The sequence below is a fragment of the Pyxicephalus adspersus genome, chromosome 3 (genome assembly GCF_032062135.1).
Source record: "Pyxicephalus adspersus chromosome 3, UCB_Pads_2.0, whole genome shotgun sequence".
Classification (NCBI taxonomy): domain Eukaryota; kingdom Metazoa; phylum Chordata; class Amphibia; order Anura; family Pyxicephalidae; genus Pyxicephalus; species Pyxicephalus adspersus.
In genome coordinates, this window is record NC_092860.1 from 110,443,546 (window position 1) to 110,461,350 (window position 17,805).

General features: G+C 37.0%; 1 long non-coding RNA gene across 1 annotated transcript in view; it reads right to left on the reverse strand.

Moving 5' to 3' along the window:
- LOC140326948 (uncharacterized) overlaps positions 1-16,170 on the reverse strand; it is an 89,752-nt gene extending 73,582 nt beyond the window's left edge. Inside the window, exon 1 of the long non-coding RNA XR_011919949.1 lies at positions 15,923-16,170. This is a non-coding gene — a long non-coding RNA (uncharacterized lncRNA). The remainder of the gene's footprint in view (positions 1-15,922) is intronic.
- Positions 16,171-17,805: the final 1,635 nt, after the last annotated feature.

The following is a 17,805-nucleotide window of genomic DNA, read 5'->3' on the forward strand; positions in this document are numbered from 1 at the left end:
ACATAATAAGTTTTAAATAAGAAAATTTAAAAAGAAAAGTGTATATTTAGTTCTTGGGAGCATGAGGATTCTGACCCATTCCCGGTTAAATATAGAGGTTGGACCAGTATATGTCTACTAACGGCTAGGAGAGTGATTCTGAAGGATTGGATTAATTCTGAGCCCCCGTCTGTACGGGAGGTACTCGCATTGTTATAAGTAGTATTTGATAGGGAATTATTTGAGTCGGAGAGAGAGGGAGATAAACGGATCACCCGCTTCTTCCAGGTATGGTACCAATATATAGAAAAAGTACTTAGTGTACAGGAAAAATTGACCATCTATGAACACTTCAAATGTTCTACGTGGATAATAACACAGGGACTGCTGTAATTTAAAATGATTGTGAGCATCCTGGACGGTATGGATTGTTATGTACTATAATGCTTTCCAGTAAGATTATTCATCATTTATGTTTGTAAAGAATTTTTGGGCCTATAGATAGATAGATAGAGTTTTTGTGTTTATTTACTTTTCTTTTTATGTTATGTTTTATGTTTTATTGTATTGTATTTTATTTGGATTGTGATATGTTATGGATATGTTATGTTTTTTTTGTTGTTGTACTAGTTGGAAAAACAAAATAAAAATTATATTTAAAAAAAAAAGAAAAGTGTATTGCCAGCTGGGGTCACAACGTGAGGGTGGAAATGTTATGATTTGAGTGAAAACACGGAGGTTGCTTTACTTGTAGTAAGACTGCAAAAAATAATTACTCCAGGATATGACATTAATATTTTACACTGAATTACAAATGTTCACTTTCTCTCATTGGCAAAATGATTGCTTGCTTCTGTATCAACCTATATGTATATTCCTTTGTTCAGTGGTCAGTCTCTGAATTATAGTTTACTATGAATTAATGATATCATTGACTCAGAAAAGTGAATTTGACATTTAATATAGTTTAAAAGTCTTTTATCAATAAGAAAATCTTATTGTAAAATGTTAAATTATTTAACAGACTATCAACCGAAATAAATGTTAATTTTTCACATCAAGAATGGTTGATTAGTTTTTATTATTCTTAGATCAGATCCACGCAGCTAAAATGTCCTGAGGCTGATTGGGCACAAATGCATAAAATAAATTTACCATTTATTCATTTGGTCTTGTCAGTTGGAAGCACAGGTATAACATGGAAATTATTTTTTTTCCTAGGGCAGTACACATTTTTGTAATGATGTATTATTATTTTTCCTAATATCATCAAGTAATAATATAGAGCTGACATAATTACATAGTCCCTTTTCTGCCCCTTTCATCCATTGGGTTTTATGTCTTTCATTCATGGAGACTCAGCATTACACGTAAGCATAATCTAGATGGCTAGTTTACATGCAGATACAGTCTGAGAATCATCTCCCATCCTCCAAACTTAAATTCATCTTCCAAAACATTCTGATCATTTATAACTCCTTCCCATGGCTAATTCAGTGCTTACAACAGGACGGAGGGCTTTTAAGAGGAGTATAAGAGCAGTTGAGTCCAAAGGGTCATGATCTACCTGTATTGCGGAGGGAGCACAGAGAAACACGGGTGACATCACAGGGTCTAAAATAAGGTATGTAATGAAAGTTGTCATAAGTATGTTGATGAGGGTTGATGGGGAAATCAGGGAAAAGCAAACTATACGAAAAATAAACTTTGGCTTAATACAAAATTAATAAATTAAAGAAAACTCTAAATCCTAGCATAATTAATTGTTCAAATAAATATCTATCCTTATATAAAACATTTTTTATTCAAAGTCTGCATCAATCGAATGGTACAGGAGCAACACAGATTATTTTGATATGGACCTGCGTTTGGCCTCTTTCAACAGCTATTATTAGATAGCACTGTATACCCTACATAATTATATATTACTGCAGTAAATTACTATGAATCACTATAGTACTACATTGGGAGAAAGTGTACATTCATTTGAACTAGCCATTTTTCACATGAATATATGGATTTCAGCTGTTGCTGCTCACATCAGGATTATGTCATCGGCAGGATTACAGTCATGCAATATACTTAACAGCAAAGGAATTATATAGTGTCCTAGGAATTCAACTCATTCAATTTATAAATCACGTGAGTACTGATGATCTGTACTGTTAGGCAATCTGAATATATAAACCCTTTCAGAGATTATCCTTATACGTTGCACCCGATTTCTTAGTCTCTTTTCATAACTTAACTGTATATCCTTTTAGATAGAGCAGATGCACTGCTAAAGCTGATTGCACCTTCTGGAACATTAAACATGCTATATTACTACACTTTGGGGGAGCAATAACCTTTTTGGTATCTATAATAGTCATAAAAAGTTGCATATATTGTGCTAGTTTGTATATCCGGGACCAGAGGGATACTTACATTACAAAAAAGCAAACATAGATACTTTTATATAGCATGATTGAATTTTCTTACTATTAGTGTGTTTCATATTTACTAAATAAAATTTTGGGTAGAATATTAGTGGTAATTTAATTCTCTAAAGTCAAGCACAAATCTGTTGAATGACAATGTAAAGCTAGTCTGGGTGCACAACCAGGTAAAATATCACAATTTCCTTGATGGGCTAGCTCAGAGGTTAGCACTCTGGCCTTTGTTGCGCTAGGTCCGAGGTTTAAATCTCAGGCAAAACACTATCTTTAGAGTTTATAGTTTCTCCCTGTGTTTGCATGGGTTAGCTCCCACATTCCAAAAACATGTAATTAGTTTATTTGGCTTCCCCCCTAAATTGACCTTAGACTGCATTAATGACATATGACCATAGTAGGGACATTGGATTGGAAGCCCCTATGTATGTTGTAAAGTGCAAGTACATAGTAATATAAATACAAGAGAATAATAATATCGATCACCACCCTACACCACTCAACCCAAACATCCAACAGAGTTCTCCTATTAGGTCAATTCATACAGCCCTGGAGTGGAGGGGTTCAGGCGAGAGTGGACACTTGATTAACAGAAGAATAGGCATTCCTATTGGTTGATAAACAGAGTTTAGCTAGATTTGATGCTTTTATCAAATTTGACATCTAACAGAAGGGTAGGCAGCCTTAAAAAAAGTGTGAATCTTTTCTCACTGCACTGAGATGCTTAAAGATCTACCATGATTAGTGCTTTTTGATTTCAAATTTTAAATTGAACATAGGTAATGCGCATCTCTATGCAACAACACACTGTACATGTGTTTCATGTCATATGCACACGTTATAGGAAAATACATGGTCTTTTTTTCCCATAAGACTTCGGTTCAGGATTGAATGCTTTGCATTGTCCTCGAGTTATATATATGCAACTTTTAGACATGGACCACACCATTTGGATTGACATTTTTTCCTAATTCATGTGCATTTTTACAGCAAGAATGAATGCAGACTCTTGCCAAAGCCATTAAATAATCCATTACATAAAAAAGTGATTAGCCCAACATTGATTATAATTTTAAAAACAATGGAATGGAAAGCCCTGATGTACACATTGTCAATTGTCACATTGTACCTGGCCAGCTTGTGATAACACTGTTGTCAATGTACATATTGGGTTTTAAAGGGAACCTGTCTAGCCCGCTTTCCTATTGGCTACTTGTTGATAGGGCAGACATGCCCATAAATGTTTGATCAGCCAGGATTTTTGTTTGTATAGTGGACTGTTGTGTGTTCTTTTATACTAATACAACTTTAGTAAAGTTGGTTCCCTTTATGTAATTGACATTGTTGGTAAAGAAAAAAAAGATTTAAAAGTGTAGCTGTAAGTATCTGAAATGAAGGGCAAAGTGTGTATGATCCAAATTATTCTATTATGAAATGATTGTGCATCTTTTATAAATTTTTAATGAATGCAGTTTTATTGATTAACCCGGGTATAATACTTTTATGTAGTAGCTAATTTGTGTATTACAATCTTGTGGGCATGTAGGGGAGGAGGGAGGAATGTTATAGATTGTGCCCCTGGGAATTTTATCTCCTAGAAACTGGCATGCTTGAAAGAAAAAGTTAAAATGATGTCTTGCAGTTACAAATTGGTAATATCAAAGACCAAAGATGTTGCTTTCTGCTTACATGTTTAAAAGGAACATCTTTTATGTATTATATTGTTATATTTTAGATGGAAAAATAAATACATTGCATTCTTATTGATGTGAAAAATTGATCTGTCATGTGTAATTAAAAAGTCCAACAGGAAACATACTGCAATAGAGGACTGGAATGGTCAGTACAGAAGCAGAAAATGGTCAGCACTGTAGGGGACACATGACAGAGCTGTTTCTTGTTTTTATTTTTCATCTAATCAGTCTATATATACATACTTCTGTGAATTATTTCAAGTATGTAGGTTCTTTAGGTCTTTACATATACAGTTTATAATATATATATATATATATATATATATATATATATATATTTATATATATTGGCACTATGCACTTCATAGTTGTGATGACCAACAAGGTCCATGTTAACCATGTCCATGTAAACAGGAAAACACAGGACTTCTGTATTGTTGATGGTGCAAGTTTTAGCAGGTAACAAAAATATTATTCTATTTTTCTGATATCTAGATCAGATGCCATAACCAGTCCTAGTCATATCTATTAACTTTGCTCATCTCCAGTTCCAAGATCCAGTTCCAGCCAAAGTTGACTGAAAATCTTAGAGCAGGGCTACCCAACTAGTGGCCTGGAGGCTCTATGACCTGTTTCCTCATATCTCCTGCTTGCCTATATGTAGCCTTTACCTTCAAGTTTATTGCAGGTCAGACCTGCAGAAGATGAGTACATTCAGACACTTCAAGCACTGCAAACCCTACTACAGCTGTATCTTGCTTAGCCTGCTTTCTGGCAGAGAAAAGTGGCTGGAATCCAGCACAGAAGCGGCTTCAAGAATACAAAAAACAATAGGAAGCAGCTGCTCTCATTCCCTTGGACAGCTCTAATACAGATCTTTGAATTAGATGACAATGATACTGCTTCCCAGCTCAAAGACCCAGAGAGAGCCAGGGAAACCATGGAGCTGGGAATGAAATGCTGTGGGGTGGGGGTAGTTAGGATGAAGGAAGCTGGAGGATGAAAGGCGTAAGTGGGACAAGAAAGCCTTCCCCCACCCTTAGTTTATAACACATGAAGCCTCAGGCTGGTCCGTCTCATTAAGGATAAGAACCCCTGTGTACAAATCCACTATACATATAAAGTATGCTTGTCTTTTCAGTAATAATGCTGAAAAGAAAGAAGTATTGCACTGCATACCAAGCGGTGGCTATATATACTGCTCTGTTTGTGGATCTTGAGAGTTACAAATCTCAAACAGTTGTAATCTTAATAGTTCTTTGCGTTGTTTTCCTCTGGCCTTGCCCCCTCCCTTAAGTTTATGTTAGCATATCACTATTAGGGATATGGTTCCAGTATGCCACTTCCATGGCAGGTACAGAAAGGGTACTGTCCAAACAGCCATATTGTCAATGTATGTTAGATTGTTTCGTTGTTTGTTTTTTTACATTTATTTATAATTATTTAGGATACACCTCGCTCATGACTCTGCCCAACTATCCATGTCTTATATTTTACAATAGCTTACCTATTTGCCTTACAATTAGCCCGGTTAACTAGGTTAGTGACCCCCAAAGATTTTAATGAGGTTTGCCAGTTTGAAAACTTCGAGCAAGATTCACAAAACTGTTCACAACTGAAGCCTGACAGATTCTCTCATCCTGAATCATTATGACAAGCAGCCATTCTGCAGCCATGAGCAACGTGTAAAAGAAGACCACAGACACATCATAACACATTCCAGATGAAATTACTGAAATAGGAGAGAGTGTCATCCAATACAGATCATGATTGCTTAACTCCATTCTAAGATAATATTAGAGGACAGCAAGAAATAATTAGAATGTCGGATGAGCTGCTATTTTTAGTTATTTAGATAAAATTTCAATTGTCAATGTACGGAAAAGTGACAGTTGCTACAAAGTGCAATACTAAATATACAAATAAATTCAGTGTCAAAGTAAAACATCACCTCAACAAACATCAACTGATAGAATGTAAACCAAACCACAACCACTAAAATTAAGAATTCTCCTTGATTTACCTTTATACAAGCTACCCTATATAGCTAGCCCTTTAATGTTTTACCTACACTTCACTTCATCTATGATCTTCAAGAGCTTCAGTAAATAAACATTATTCTGGGAATAAGGAACAAACAATTACATCTGCTAACCTCCCAGAATAAAGTGCTTGGTGCTGGAGTGTCTTCTCACATATTCCTCTCATGATGGCGCTTAAGGTTTACGTTTAATGTTGCCCTAGGTTTTCCAGGTGATGGATTTGAAGAATCCCTGATCTCATGATCTGATTAAGCAAAATAAAGTTTGCAAATGTGTAGTTATTATCTGCTTACTACATTCTATCCTTTACATCAAAAGTTCTCAAACTTTTCCAGTTCTGGCACCTTGGATTTTATACAAGGTACCCATGGGCCAAACAAATACTTAACAAATGTTAAGAAGTAATAGATTTTGTATTTGTTTTCCAACAAAATACATACATGAAAATATTGCACAATAAAGAAATTAACTAACCTTACTTGACAGATCCTTCAGAAACAGATCCTCATTGACAGACCCTCAGTGACACACATTTACTTGACATTTTGCCTTTGTGACAGAGCTCTCTGTGATCGCCTAGGGACATATTCCTATGGAAAGAACCCCTCAGTGACAGACCCCAAGTCAAAGAACCCATTTGACAGATGCCCTAGTAACAAATCTTGGAGGCAGATCCCTTGGGGGCTGGGCCTACTTGACAGATCCCCCAAGGGCAGACTCCAACTGACAAACCTCAGTGACAGACCTCAGTAATAGATCCCTTAGCAGATCCAACTCATAGACCCCCACTGACTAATTTCACTAACAGATACCCAGTGTCAGACCAGTGACAAATCCCAATAAAAGATCCCAGTAACTGATCCCCAATGTGACAGAATGCAATAAAAGATCCCCAGTGACAGATCCAATTGACAGACCCATGCCTCAGAAGCTTCTGGCTATAGAACAGTAATTTGAGCTTTTTAGTCCAGTTACTGGCCCTTTGGGTCCATTCGGCTATTCTTTTCTCTCTCTGTCTCTCTTTATAAGCCAGTAGCCCGTTCTTGAAGGACCGTAAAGGAATAGGGTAAGCAGGAGACTTGAGAGATTAGCTGGAGAAAAGGAGAGATGGAGAAGTGGTGCCATCCTCTGCTGGGCCATACATCATCAGAGTTGCCCATTGCTATACCCTCGACAAGACCACCAGGTAAAGATCATATAGCTGGGGGAGTATACCAGACAGAAGGCCAGTACAGTTGAAAAGAAAGAGGGGCATTCAGTACAATGATTGGCTACCAGACCAGGAAAGAGTTTTTCTTGCTTCAAGAAAGTTCTAGGAAGAGGAGACAATAGTCACCTGAATGGTCAAAGTCACATAACTGACCTCTCTTCTAACTGCAGAGAATGCTCTTTTGGACACTTTTTTTTAAATTACTTATTCTCCATAATGGATACCCTGAATATACCAGCATCTATATCATTTTAAATAAAAGTTTTTTATTTAGTTATTCTTTAGAAAACTCCCACAATTAACCATCTAAACTCTAACACAACATTAAGAATTATCCATGAATCCTATCCCTTATACAAACGTTAACCCATACCCATACCCTAAATTTTAAACTCAACTAAACTAAATTTTTTAACACTCCAACTACTCCACAGCTTGGCTCATTTGCTTGCCTTGTTGCAGCCAACGTATACAAGCTTTTCTGGATCTCAGTGCTGAAAATACTGTTCTGATTTACAATAGACATTCATCAATGGCTGATTTTTTAACAAAAAAGATTGCCAGATTCTGTCTCAATATTACAAATTACTGTCAGAGACTGGTCACTTGTTACAAAAGGCTGTACACGACTGAAAAAAAATTACATGTCTGTTCAAAGTGAGCTTGTAAAATTAGTAAGAGTAATTATTCTGTATAGAAAGCACTGATGTATCTGTAAAACAGTTGAAAAGAGAATAATGCAAAGAGCATTCTTTCACAAAGATAACTTTACTGTTACCTCCAGCTCATTTTTTACAGTATATTAAATTAGTGCTTTATCCTTTGCCCTCTCATGGATCTGTATCAATCATGAAGTAAAAATGTTTCTTTCTAAGACATGGTATCACAGAATACTTAGCTCAGTAATAATAAATGCCCTAAATATTCAGAAGTGTCATGTGACTGACAATTACATTTAAAGCCAACAAAAATGGAATATTTTGCAACTCAACAAACTGTAGATGTAGTGGCTGCATTATTTTCTTTCATATGTTTTTCTTTTGTTTTATTTGTACCTGTTAATTCTGTGTTAGGGTGGCTACACTCACTGTAGTGTCTATAAAGAAGAAATGTTGCCTCCCTTGGACAGCAGCTACTGTGGACAGGTGAATATCAGATGTAGACTTTACTGGCTTGAATTACAAATTAAGAGGGGATAATTACTGCATCATACAGTATTTCAAATACATATTGAGCTAATTGGTGTTCAGTTTTACAATGGTATGAGTAGGTTTATTTATTTATAACTCAGGAGATACACAGGACTTTGCGGTCACAGAAAGATTTGGCATAATAAAAGTGATTTGTTGGTCCAAAAATCTAAAAAGCAGCTCTTACTGCCCCATTGTTAGCAAAAGCATCAGAATCAGCTTCTCTAACATTTAAATCAACAGCATTTCATAACAGGGAACTTCTGGGGGGAGAAAGGATAATATATGCTTAGTATTATTTTGCATGTTTTTGTCAATTGTTAAGTTTAGACCAACAGAAAATGATTAATATTTGTCCGAATGGGTCAGTTCATTATCTTTTATTTGACAGGTGGTAGGAGACACTACAGCTGTGGTTTGCTATCCCTGTCACCTTTAATAAGTGTTTGCATGCAGTTTCAATTCACAAAGATAAATAAAAAAAATAAAGGGAACCTTCAAATTCTCATTGGTTTTATAGAGTAAATGACACCATGGCTATGGAGGAACTGGTACTCTATGGGAAGCAGGGCAGGGAGAAATGTATGAATCCATAGTTTTTCTGGCTCCCATTTTTTTCCAAGGATTATCTTACTCAGTATCAATCAATCCATGAAAAAGTTTTAGTTTGCAATGGTCCACAAGAGTGGTTTATTTCCCCTTCCCTATCTTATTCTTATTCTTTCCCTGTTCAATCACCCTCTTTCCAAACACAATTTTTTTACCCTGGACACACAATTGGTCTCTCTTATGATGTTTTTGCCATTTATTGGATTAGTGTTTTTGTTATAGGCCTGTTCAATGTTATTGAGAAAGACATTTTTCTAAGCCTTTGTGCATTTTGCATTTTTGTTCTTTACCCTTATAACGTCATTATATGTTTTTGTATACTGTATTGCATTGTTAACTTCCAGAGCGCCTTTCTTAAAACAATAAAACTTAAAAAAAAGTACAACCAGTGTTTATTATCAAGAATCTGGTATCCCCAGTGTTCAAGGGGCATTATTAAAATGTATCCTCAAAGTAACTTTTTCATCACTGTATTGAATCATATTAGGAATTCTTGTGCAAAAAAAGCCCCCCTAATTTAAAAGCACCAGCTGCCTAACAAGACTACTAAACCTAAAGCAAAAAGGTTACATTATGTAAAGGTAATAATTATTCAGAGAGATGTGTGAAAATGTACCCACACTGGTACAAAAATAGAGACATTTGACAATTATTTATCTTACTACGGAACATACTGCTTTGTGTTAGTAGAAATGCAAGGTAAAACAAGGCACTTGGCAGTTTTATGAAATTACTGGACAAGTATTGCTCTGTGAGCCTAAAGATAAAACTCCCCATTATAGCTCTTTATATTGAATCCTTTAGGGATACTACACATATACATATAATACACATATCACATATACTATGTATAACAGCACAACATATATGATATATATATATATATATATATATATATATATATATAAACATATATGATATATATATTGAAACCGTGCACAGATGTCTGCCTGGAGTTTCCGTTTAATTCTGCATATGATCTCCTGAAAGATTTAATTAACCTATAATTAGAACAGAAATTTTGTCAAAAATAAGATGAAAATAAATATCTCCTTAAATAATTAAATCTGAAAACTAGCTTTTGCTATAATATTCATTCTGCAATGCTTTATTTTGTCCTCCGGCCTTTGCAGTGCTAGGTCCCAGGTTTCAATCTCCAGCCAGGACACCATCTGAAGTAGTTTGCAGGTTCTCCCCGTGTTTGCGTGGCTCCACTCTGGTTTCCTCCCACATTCCAAAGACATGCAGTTAGGTTAATTGGCTTTCCCCCAAAATTGACCTTAGACTGTGGTAATGACACATGACTATGGTAGGGACCCTTTAAGGCACAGCTAGTGACAAGACTATGCATGCTGCCTAATATGTCAGTATATATAAAAACTGGTCAAAAATAATATTTTAACCCACTTCTTGTAATAGACCCAAGTCTGCTTCCCCTTCCTATCTATCACCAATCTTTTTGTCAGAAATCCAATACTGATTGGATTATTGTGCTTTTTATTTCTTCCAGCACTGCTGAACAGGGACTGAATATACTCATACCTTTTTCAGGTACTTGTACTTACTGCATTAAAAATGATGACACATGATTATGTGTTAATGATTAAAGAGACACATTCATTTATGTATTTTATATTTACATTACATAAATCTAGTAGTATGAGAATAAAGGTTTAAAAAAACAAGTCATTAAAATTCATAGAATTTCTGAGCACGGAATCATGTTAGCTATAATATATTTTGCAGATTTTTTTTTCTGCACAGCATATCACATCTGTACTCCAATCTTTCATAAATCACCTTCCATTGCCTTTGCATAGTCCATATGTTATTTCATTCTCCAGCATCTTGATGTAATCCCTACAGGTATAAACCACACTCCCAGCTTTGTGATAATAATAAACTGCAGGAAACAGGGTACCGAATAGAGGGCTTAATATCTGGAGGTATGTGTCTTTTATGCCTACTCTCCTTGACTTTAGCACCCTGCAGTGTGACCTCTGCTTGTCTGATCTATTACAGTAACCTCTTGACTCACCATCTGTCTCCTGTGAGAACTGATAGTTCTGTGGTTTATAATATTGTTAATCCATAGTCTAGACAATATTTTCCACAGTAAAGCACTACTTACAAACATGTGTCTTCTATTACTATTTGCATTTACATGATCTGTGAAATTCTTAACTGCACTATTGCACAATGTACAAATAAGAACAAAAATGAAAAAAAGCAAGATTTATCCAAAAGAATAAATAATTCTATCCAATTTAAAACTGAAATTGTAGTAAATAAAGTACAGATATATAAATACATAAAGTCAAGTTAATTTTATACATAGGTTACATTTTAGAACATAGCTTTCAGCAATATATGTGCTATGAGAAAGATGCGAAGACACAAAGGCTGGCATTTTTCTGACAATAGTAGTCACCTGTCATGTTGATCATCTGGCATCAATCATTCCATCACTGAGTCAGTCGGTCACTGACTGGAAACAAGTATTTATATGGGGACATCTGAATTTTCTCCCATTTTTTTATCAGGTAACTTGTTTCAAACTGCTTACTTAGAACAGGTTTAGACCCTGCATGTCTCCTGGTAAGGGGCACTTTGCCAGCCACTCAGTAGCTTGGACAGCTGTGCCAGTTCTAGAAAAACGGAATTTGAAGATGGACAACAAGCTGCAGTATTGAACTACTTATCGCCACCCCTATGCACTCTCAATAGGGGTACAGTTCGCTGGGGTGAGGAAGCAGTAACTGCATCACAACGTCAATGCCAGTCTAAACATTAAAGTGTTACTTAATGTTTTTGGGTCAGCAGAGAACAAACATTTCAGCAGATTTTTTTTTTAAAACAGCAGCATCCCAAGCTCTGGCTGCGTTAGTTTTTTTCCATGCATTTTTAAACTTTTTTCACCTGGTAATCCCAAGAAAAAAAACACTTTTTGCCAGGGATAGTCTTCCAGGAAGAATATGCTCATTTGTCTACTGTATCTGTGGAAACAGCCATGGTTACCACCCAGGCCAGACTTCAAACCCTTGGTCTAACTGCAAAGCGGTATTGGTTTCCTACATCAAGAAATTTTCAAAGAATATGCACAAATAAAGACGAAACAGGTTTCCTACATACACATCTACTGTCCCTAGGAGACTCTTGCTCCAAAATGTCATGCTTTTGGTAAAATACTAGCAAACTTTCGCAGTTACACCAAATCGTAGAAAGCTGCCCTTCTTTTAAAATCAAGGCTTTGGATAAGTCAAGGTGGTAACTATGGTTCACCCTATAGATATAGTGAAGGTGGGACTGTAACCTCCTGGGCTTATGTTATTAAATGTGCTATTTGCAAGATTACGAGGGTCATTCTTAATGCTGATAGAGATTAGTGTTTTACAGAAAGAAATTTAAAGCAGAACCAAAACAACAAAAAAGTCATTACAATGAAAGGTTTTTGGCAGAAGAAACATGCAAAGTTTTCTCGGCCAAAAAAAAAAGGTCTTTTTGCTTACACTGCACGATATATGCATGCAGTGTAGATGATAGAAGGAGTAGGAAAAGGAATTAGATCATCATGGGTCACCCATTGTGGAGGATTGTGGTGGAAGAGACAAGTAAAGTCTCTTTAGCCATAAGAACCTTTTTTTCACTGAATGAGGCATGTGCCATGCATTGTAGTGCCTGGTTCAATTCCTGGCACAAGTGAGAACAAACCTGGAAGCTGAAAACAATATTACTCCTGTCCACACCAGGAACTATATTATTGGTGGCTCTCTAATAGACAAGAAGATTGCAGTGGACAGGCATAGTCTTCAGGGAATGATGGCTTAGTGGGATGCAGGAGTGACAGGTCATCATTGCAAGGTGCTAAGAAAATAGATACAGTAGGTGTATGCCATAATCAACAGATATGCTGTGCATGTTTTAGCTGATTACAGCAAAAACTCAGCCCACCAACACTGGTTTATTGTCACTTCAATGCTTCTTGTTCAGTCCACAATATTTAACAACGATTGCCTGTCTGGCAAGATGAACAGGTATTTTCTACACTTACTTAATATAGTTTCTGTCTAAAAAAAGGGAACAAATATAGATACCACATCTAAGCACTGATAAGCTGCAATATATTACATTTTTTTCTTGGGTTCGGTTTTTCTTTAATTTTAGGAATCAGGAACTGTCAACAACCTGCAGAGCAACCAATGAAATGCCACTTTTTATTTCTCAGCTAATATATAGTTGAATGTGTTTGCTTGCTATGGGACAGACAACATATCCAGTTCTCACTTCACATAATAATACTTTTTTTATTATTTTCTCTTATTTTTACAATTCCTACTATCTAATGAAGAAACGTGAATATAAACCACAGTCTGCAAAAAGCATATATATATATATATATATATATATATATATATATATATTTGGCTTGAAGATATTTGAGAAGGACTTGTGATCCCAGAAGGAATGTATTCCCACACATAACTGCCTTTATATTATTAAAGCCATTGAAATTCACTATAGGTGGCCTCTCCTGAGCCTAAAATGGCTTACTGAACATGACAACAGGTTGCAGGCAGCTTTATTGCAAATGTACTTATAATGCAAAATACATCTTAACACCACGGCATGAAGAGTTTTACATACATATCTCTGAATCCTATGAGCTCTTTCATATTAATCAACTTGCTGCTTAGATTTACTGGTCATTTAGTAGAGGATCATAGAATGGCTTGAATAAAATTCTTGCTGCTTGAAAGAAAATAGGAGGCGATTTAAGAGAGAACAGAAGCTAAGTGTATTATTCCATGAAAGGGTGAAAAAAAGCGTGCTCTTTGTAAAATATAGAGTAGCTGCCATTTCTTTTTTGACATTCATTTGACTCAGCAAGTGAAAGCTGTGATGGTTATAGATGTCAGGCGTTAGCAAAGTGGCATTCACAAAACTTATACAGTCCTTATGGGTTTAATGCTCTGTCACCTACAAATAGATGAAATGTGTGCATGTGGAGAAAGATAAAGGTGTGCGTAGATATAAGCAATTCATGTATGACTTGTATCATTATGTCAGGGTGCTATTTACAGCGCATAATAGGGCTGTTTTTTTCTAAAACCTGGGGAGCCACCTACCTATTCCATCTGACATTTTTCTAAAGCAAGTTGGGAAATATACAGAAGACTGCGATTGGTTTATATGGGCAACACCTCCATGGCTCCAGTTCTTTTTTGGGAATGTTTATGGATTGATGGCTATGTATTACTCTTCAGAAGTGTGTTAGCTCGACCATTGTGCTTGTTTCTATGAACACTCCTGGGGAAAAATGGTCATGAACTGTGCTGCAATTTCCATTGCCAGAAGCCAGTTTTAATTCACTTTACAAATGACTTTGTCACATACATGACATACTGTATTCTCTTAAACCGATGTGATTAGTGCAAATCTTCTACACAAGCCAAAAGCTTACAGATTGCGATTATATAATGAGAAACCCAACACAGAAAGCAGTAAAATAGACATTTCATAACCAATGCCCATAGTCCCAACATGTTCCAGTAGTAATAAACTGGAATATACCCTACACACACTTATAAAACTCAGCAAGTAGAAATCATTTATTTATCAGTCTTTTCAGGAGGCTTATCATTATCACTCTTAGTATTGTGACCATCTTGGAGCAGATGTTAATGAAGCTGTCTATTGAGGTTGCTTTTCTCTAGTCTGTGATGTAGAGAGCCATATAGCAGCTGACATTGTGCAGAAACAATGCATAGACAATCTGTGGCTTCTCAGAATAATATACATTTATCCATACTATTCATAACCCACTACAGACACATTACAACCTGTAAACAGCACTCTCCAGAATATCAGCCATGCATAAACAAATCATTGCAAAGTTGACAGCCCATAACACACACTGGCTCATTCAACTCCAGCTTTTTAGCAAAGACTACAGAGTGCTAATGCAACCAAGAGCTGAATTGAATGCTCATTAAAAAATATCTCACATCATCATCTACCTCCTGCTCTCTATTCATGTGGCAAGGGTTGCACATCAACTGAAACTTTTATATTAACTTCATAAAAAGTTCCCAAGCTTACACAAGACCTGAAGCTGTTAGCAAAAACACTGAATCAGATCATAGTTTGATGAGACATGATCATCAGTGGAAAAACAATAAGAGATGAGAACAGAATAGATGAAAGGAACCTTTTTCTACATGCCCAGCTGGGAGATTGTTCAGTAAAGCCTGGTGCCAAACCAGAGGGGATACATGTGACCCATTGGCACTCATTATACAACCCCCATGACCCCTGCCTGTGTTTTCCTTACATAATAAAGCTTCTTTAACACTGTCCAACTCCATCCTGTGTTGTTTATTTATTTTCTTTTTTCGGATCTACTTTCATTGATCTTGCTAAAAGAATAATACAAGTGGAACAAGTCCTTTCTAAGCAATCTGCAGTAAAAGAATTGATTTGTAAATGGACTATAATAGCAGTGATCTCATTGTATCTCTAGTTTCCTATAGACCCTAACAACTCCTATAGAATGTTTGCAAATTAAATATAGTTATTACAAGAGTCAGCACTGATTTATAAATGAACTGGACAAGCAGTAATATTTAACAATTCCAAGCAATGTGTCAGATCTTCTATAACTCCTATAGTAATCTCTGCCTATATCTATTCATAGTTATATTACATTCTGCATGATGATCCCCGGATCTAAAAAAAAAGTTGACCAGCACTTGTGCAATCGCTGTACCTGTGTTGTATGGAGACTTCCCAGGCGTATCAGGGTAATCCAGAAAAAGCATGCACACTAAATCCAAAATAAAAAGTATCCCGATAAACAAGCTGCGATCCCCAACAAGTGCTGCAATCCAGAGGTGGTCTCCTGTGCCAGGACTCCCCCGATTGTCAGTGCCCGGGGTGTGCGAGCAGAGTTCAGGACCAGCAGAGAAGTGGACAGCGCCTGCACAGCACTACTCCCCAGCCAGTCTCCGAGCAGCCGAGCCCACCGCCTCCCATCCCCGCCTTACTACACACGTCATGCGAGCTGTCATTCCATCTGCTGCTTCACTTTCACATGTTTGATGGAAGCTCCTCTATGCTGGTGCAGGGGATGGCAGGAGAGATCTGGGAGCACACACTATGGGATGTGACACTCCTATCCTACATTCATACATCCAATGTATTCAATACTGCAATACTACTCAAGGTTATAGATCAATATCTAGAAGACTGATCATCTCTAAATACCTGCTACAGTACATAGAATTACATAAGATAAAACACTAAACATACCAAGTTATATCATTCACAGATGTATGCAATGTATTGATGAATGATTGATAAGTATGTCCAATATACAGTGAGGGAAAGAAGTATTTGATCCCCTGCTGATTTTGTAGAAATGACCAGTCTTTAATTGTAATGGTAGGTTTATTGTAGGTGAGAGAGAATAACAACAAAAGAACCCTCAAAAACCCAGTGCTCAAAAGTAAGAGCTTAATGTGCACTGTAATGAGTGAAATAAGTATTTGATCCCCTATCAACCAGTCTGGAGACTGGCTAGGCCACTCCAGGACCTTCATGTGTTTCTTCTTGAGCCACTCCTTTGCTGCCTTGGCCGTGTTTTGGGTCATTGTCATGCTGGAATACCCATCCACGACCCATTTTCAATGCCCTGGCTGAGGGAAGGAGGTGCTCACCCAAGATTTGACAGTACAATGCCCCGTCCATTGTCCCTTTGATGCAGTGAAGTTGTACTGTCTCCATAGCAGAAAAACACCCCCAAAGCATAATGTGTCCATGTTTGACAGTGGGGATGGTGTTCTTGGGGTCATAGGCAGCATTCCTCCTCCTCCAAACTCGGCGAGTTGAGTTGATGCCAAAGAGCTCAACTTTGGTCTCATCTGACCACACTTTCACCCAGTTCTCTGGATCTATCAGATGTTCATTGGCAAACTGCAGACGGCCTGTACATGTGCTTTCCTGATCAGGGGGACCTTGCGGGCTCTGCAAGATTTCAGGCCTTCACGGTGCAGTGTGTTACCAATTGTTTTCTTGGTGACTATGGTCCCAGCTGCCCTGAGATCATTGACAAGTTCCCCCGGTATAGTTCCGGGCTGCTTCGTCACTGTTCTCATGGTCATTGCGAGGGGAGATCTTGCATGGAGCCCCAGACCGAGGGAGATTGACAGTTATTTTGTGTTTCTTCCATTTGTGAATTATCACGCCAACTGTTGTCACCTTCTCACCAAGCTGCTTGGCGATAGGCTTGTAGCCCAGTCCAGCCTTGTGTAGGTCTACAGTCTTGTCCCTGACATCCTTAGACAGCTCTTTGGTCTTGGCCATGGTGGCTAGTTTGGAATCTTTGATTGTTTTGAAAAGATTGATTGTTTCTGTGGACAGGTGTCTTTTATACAGGTGTTGTAACCAGCTTGGATTGGGAGCACTCCCTTACAGAGGGTGCTCCAAATCTCCGCTTTTTACCTGCATACAGTGAAGATGGTGGGAGCCTGAAATCTTGCTGGTTAATAGGGGATCAAATACTTATTTCACTCATTACTATGCACATCAAGCTTTGACTTTTAAGCACTGGGTTTTTGAGGGTTCTTTTGTTGTTATTTTGTCTTTACACAG